This window comes from Sceloporus occidentalis, unplaced genomic scaffold (genome assembly GCF_023333645.1).
Source record: "Sceloporus occidentalis isolate IW3139 unplaced genomic scaffold, rSceOcc1.0.p SCAF_3, whole genome shotgun sequence".
Taxonomy (NCBI): Eukaryota; Metazoa; Chordata; class Lepidosauria; order Squamata; family Phrynosomatidae; genus Sceloporus; species Sceloporus occidentalis.
Window position 1 is genome coordinate 68,991,957 of NW_028316983.1, and position 6,239 is coordinate 68,998,195.

Consider the following 6,239-nt stretch of genomic DNA (forward strand, 5'->3'; position numbering starts at 1 on the left):
GCTGGCTGTATCATATAGCTCCCTCTCAAAATAAACAAGGGTGGCCATTAATATATCAGAGCCTTTGCCATGACCTGTCAACTAAAAGCCATTACCTAATGGATGTATTGAACGTTGACCAGGTTCCATCATATTAAACTAACTGGTCTTGACAAATGCTGGAAGCGTGAATCTTCCCAAGACTTCATAATCACTTTGCTGTGGCACGGCCCCAAGGTTTCTCCATCTTTGGCAGGGTCTTTCTGACAGAATCGGTCCAGGAGTAAAAAAAAAATCAAAACTAGTGACCATGTTTTTCTGTTGGCTAATGTTTGTTGAAGTCTGTGCTTGTAGCTAACTGCATGCACATTCTCACAGCCCATTGCAGAGCACTATTTAAGGATAGCCTAGGAGGGTACCCCTATGTTTTAGACATAAAGGATTATTCCTGTGGAGTTATTCTCATGTTGTCCTCATGTAGAGATGCTACCAATCTTAGCATTTATTGGCTCAGAAAGAAAAGCCTTGGGGACTCATAATACTTTGCTCAAATATGATGCGAGCATTAAAAACTCACATCCACCTCCTTTCCAGATGTCAGAAGCCTTTGAGGAAACTACATTTCCCAGGTCTATTTGTATGCATAGAGCATTTTACCTGCCAGAGGGGAGCTGGGAGGAGGAGACCTCCCTACCATTTGTTGCTGCTAAAGTAGGATTAGCCACACACTCTATGGTTTCATTGTAAACCATCCCAGAAACCCTTTGTTATTCAGTAGTATAAAAATATTATTAAGGAAACAAGGGTGAGAATGAAGAGTAGGGTTGGATAAGAATAGGTAGGTTGGCTTGGAGTGAGGGGCAAGGTTGGCAAGAACTAGACTCTGCCACATCCCCAATTGGGGTCACAGTGGAATCAGAACAGAACAAGACTGGCTTGGTTAAACTTCTCATTTCCTTTTTAGGAGAAATTAGGTTAATCTGAGCCAAAGGTGTCATTAGGTGGGTGTGGGGAAGGAGGTACTGGATGCACCAGATCCTAAGGAGGGGTGTGTGACACCACTGCTCCCCAAACATACTTTCTCCTCCTGGCTGGTGAAGAGGGTCAGAGAAGGGGTAAGCCTAGGCTCCTGGATATGCACAGAATTTTATTTAACATTCAAGTCAACCAAAAATTTCTTAGGGGGGTGGTGTTCAGCATGTAATATTGCTGAATAATTTGAATTAGGGAAATTTGTTTACTGAAACAGGGATATATCATTTATGGGTGTACATGCTATCAATTACTTTCACTTTCTGCAGGAAAGCTCTTGGTCCTTGTGGGTAGTGATAAACTTATAAATGTATTTCTTTCAGACTTCTCTATTAATCAGAGTGTCCTCCAGCTGGCCTGAAGGCATTTTAGCCATTTGGAAAACACTTCTCTGCTTTGAGGAAAAAGTATAGAAATGTTTAGTTTTCAGATTTTCCTTGCAATTGTTTGTGTCTCTTGGACTAGAGATGCACTGCATTTCTTGGATCTACATGGGAAAGTATACTAACAATTTTTTAAATATCTATCAGTATAGAAGGGCCATATCTATTACTCTATCATTAATTTTACAATATTTTTAGATATGAATCCTGGTCATGCAAGTGTCATTATTAACAATGGAATTTACTTCTTAGTAAAGAGTTATGTGCAGTTAGGGTGCAGACAGAGTGCTTTGCTGTTCTTATCTTTATATCCTTCATGAGGCCATTATAATGACTACTAAGGGTATAATTCTATATGCTACGTTTCTATATGCTCAGGTGCTCAGAAGTGGGCAACAGACATGGTAAAAAAAAGCTAGGAATCAAATGCTATGTGGAATGGATTCTGGGCTGTGCATGTTTAGCTCACACAAGAGAAGACTGAGAGGTAACAATATAGCCATCCTATATATATCTGAATGGATGACATGTAGAGGATGAAGCTTGTTTTCTGCTGCTCCAGACAGGGGCATGACTAGGGCTGGGGTCATCTCAGTGTGGTAACCCATGTTGTCACCTCCAGGAAGGCAGCCACCACACAGTGCCAGTGAGTGGCAGATGCTGGTAGAAAGAGGGATCTCATCTTGGTTGCCTTCACTCATGGAGCAAAGACAGAAAGGGGCTTGGACTGGAGGGCTCAGGGATTCTCCCTGGCCCTACAGAAGGGGGAAGAGGGGACACAGAAGAAGAGGAGGAGGATGCCACTGGCACTACTACTGCCATTGCAGAAGTTCCACCCTGTGATCAGGGATGTAGCTAGGATTTTAGGAAGGGGGGGTCCAGACTAAGTGCCACCATTACACTGGGGCTTGGGTGCAGCGGGGCAGCAGCACGCACCATTCATTTTTCTAATGGAAGGGGGGGGGTCCGGACCCCAAGAACCCCCTTGGCTATGTCCCTGCTGCGATCTTCTGTATATCTTCTACCCCAAATCACCACCCTTGCAGGCAAAGTCAGGTGGGGAGAGGGTAGGAGGGCAGGGCAGGTGATGGTGAAACAGGCTGCCCTCACCCTCCTGGCTGCCTCACCATTCTCCCCATCTTGGCCAAGTTTCCTGGTACACACCCCAGCCCTTTCCCTCTGCCAGCCAGGATGCCTCTGCTGTTCGCCCACTGCATCCACTGGTGGGAGTGAGGCGCTGTTGCCACCTGGCAACTTCCTCAGGGTCTGTTATGGCTACTCCCCAGGCCAAAAAATGAAGGTGCCAGTGGCAGTGGCAGCAGTTGCAGCCATGGACTACTCTCTTCACCTGCCATCATTGCCTTCCTTTCCTGCCCAGCTGGCAGCCACCAACAGACCCAGAAAGATAAATATACTGGGTGGCAGTAGCACATTTCCCAGATGTCTAGCACACTGCTGCCCACCTTGCCTTTCCTCCTGTTACCTTGCCCTATCCTTCCTTCTGGGTAAGAACGGAGGGCAAGGTGGTCTTTTGTGGCTGCTGATGGTGGTAGTGGGAAGGTAACCCCTTCTGGGTCTGGAATGGCTGCTGGCCAGGCCAGGGAAGGGAGGATACCAGCAGGAGAAGGGGAAGATCCATGTTTACCACTGCTATTGCCACTGCTGTCTGCATCTCTCTCCTGGCCCAACCAGCAACGGTCTGCTATGTGTCAGCAGCACCCCACCACACCAGTGGCCACAGTGGGTGGATGGTAGAGGCACCCTCGCTGGCAGAGGGGTGTGGCAGAGTGGTCTTGGTACAGATGGTGAATGACACCCCCTTTTGAGTTTCACCCCCTTCTGAGTTTTCACCCTGTGCAGTCTACACTCCCCACATCCTCCTTGTGATACCCCTGGCTCCAGAGACTATGAAAAGAACCAGTGGATTCAAATAGACCTAAGTGACTTGGGGCCAAAATATCTGAAAGACTGCCTCTTTCCATATGAACCTGCCAGAAATGTGAGATTTTCAGAGGAGGCCCCTTTGCATGTCCCAAGACCTTGTAAAGTTATGCTGGTATGTACAGATGATAGGGTAATGGAATCTCCTTCATATCTCTTCCAACACACTTACCCAGTCAATTTTAAATCATGACGTTTGACTATTATATTTTAAAGAATGTATTATATAAGTGTATTTTAATGGTTTTATAGGCCTAGTACACACCGCCAAGAAACGGTGTCTTGGTGGTGATAGTAGGGCTTGGGAGCATGCACCAACCATAAGCTCCTGAGCCCTAGTACGTGCGGGCAGTGCCTGTGTCTATGACATGTGGGCATCTGAGCACCCACACATATTTTACAGCAAGCGGCATCATAGAGCTTATGACGCCACAAAAAAGAAGCCGCTCTAGGCGACTTTTTTGCTGCACAGCTATGCCACACGCATTGGTTGCTGCGACAACGCTGCACAGCAAAGAAGGCCAGCATTTCCCTGCCGGTCTGTACCGGGCCATAGTATTGTATTTTAACAGTTGGTTTTATGTGTTTCCTTTTTAAATTGTGTTTTGTATTTTAACATGTTGTACCTGCCTTGAGCCTTGAGGTTGTTGTCATCATCATCATCATCATCATCATCATCATCATCATTACTGCCACAGAGTCCCTAGCCAAGGAAGTTAGGCTGGACCCATCTCTTTGGAGCTTCCAGATGGCAGCCAAAACAATGCTCTTCCACTGTATATTTAATGTGCATTCAGTGTTTTAAATTGCTGCTTTAATTGTTTCAAAACTGGATCTGGGATTGTTTCTGGACTGTTTTTAGGAGTTTTTAAACATATTTTTAAAATGTTTTTACCTTCATATTGTTTTAATTGGTTTTTATTTCTTCATTGCCTCAAGAGCCCTTGTGGGCTAGGATACAATACAGAAATTTGATTGTTGTTGTGCTTTAAATGGTTCCAAATGGATAAAATAGAACTGTTTTTAATAGACAGCAGTGTAGCTGTGGAAATTCTGCTCTCTCAAAATGAAATTTCCTCCACTCCCCACATTTCTAGCATTGCAAAGAGTTATACATTGAAAATCATTCATATCTAGACCTCTGCCATGTACTGGTTTCACATTAATAATGAATAAAATAAGTTACCTTGATAACTTTGCCTGCTTTTTCACTTTAGTTGCCTCTGTTTCTAAATGCTCAACTGAAGTTTCAAGTTAATGTAACACTAGAAATTTGGGGACTGAAGAAAAATTTCACGGGGTCAGAATTCTTATTTGGGATCAGTGTCCACCTTCCCCTCTCCCCCTAATAATTGTTATTTGCTGTTGTTAACTGCCTTCAAAGTGGTCTTGACTCATAGCAGACATGTGGATGAGACATCTCCAATGCTCCCTATGCTCAACCACTGTGCTTAGGTCCTGCAGGCTCAGGCTCGTGGCCTTCCTGCTTGTGTCTACCCATCTGGCATGTGGCCTTCCTCTCTTTCGGCATCCCTCTACCTTCACTAGCATGATTGACTTTTCCGATGAGTCATGCTTCTCGTGATGTACAAGAGTCTCAGTTTCATGATCTTTACTTCTGCGGAGAGTTCAGGCTTAATCTGTTCAAGGACCCATTTGTTTGTCTTTTTAGCCATCCATAGTATCCTCAGCACTCTTCTCCAGCACCATGTTGGCTTTCTTCACTATTCAGCTCTCACATCTGTACGTGGTGATGGCCAATACACACCTTGTCAATATAATAACTTATTGAATTGTTTTTAGAATTCTTTTTTTTTTTTTATCATAATGACAGTTTCTAAGTTGCATTTTCTTTTCCTCTATGTTGTGAGCCATCATGGGTATATACTAGCAGAAAGGTAGGATATAAATTAATGCATAAATATATGTGTGGTCCCTGGTCAATGTTCAACAGATTATGTCCCCAAAGTCATCTGCTTTGAAGGAGCATGCACAGAAGTGTTTCAGTGCCAGGTCTATGCTCTAAATGAAAAACTGGCTGATACTTCTCATTGTTCCTCAGCAGCTGCAGCAAGCAATTTTTGTTTCATCCTTAAGTGCTTTTTGACTTCTACCCCAATATAAAACATGTCTTAGTTCCTCAGTTGTTTTGTTTAGAGTGGGGAGAGGACTGAATTTTCAAGCACCATGGCTGGTGCAATGGAGTGCCTATAGGTGGGAGGAAACAGGATGACATTTCCAGGAGCAATCCAATAATGCACAGTCATGAATCACCATTGGTAATTCACATTTGTTAACATTAGAAGATGGGTGAAAGCTTTTGGAAAATGCACAAGCTTTTTAGGAACATAGTACACTAATTTAAAACAAGTCAAACGGTTTTTCCGAGTCCAATATAGTCTTCTTTGAGTGACAGCAGTTGAAAATTCATGGGATTTACATCTGGACCTAGAAACTCTGATTTAATCTTGATTTCATAGCATGTTTATGATCTGACAGTGTGGTTTAATTTATACCAGAGTTTTTCAGCTCAGGTGCATGGGAAATGATGATGTGAAAAGAAAGGATTGTATTACCTGGCCACAATGCTCATTCATTATATCTGAAATGGAATACAGTGTACACTCCACTACAGAATACATCCATATTCTTTTATTCCCTGTGTTCCCATTTCTATAAAACACTTCAGAGAGTCACCTTTCTTCTGTAGCCCACATCATACCTGCAATATACTCACCATCTAGGTTCAATATGTTCATTGTCTCGGCTTCATGAAGGTTGTACTTTCATGGTCCAGAATTAGACAGGCACACAAGAATTCTTAGAAGAGAACAAACTTTATTGTTTGTAACAAAACTATAATATGAGAAGAGAGGAGGGGCGTTCATAAAGTTAATAAGTTAA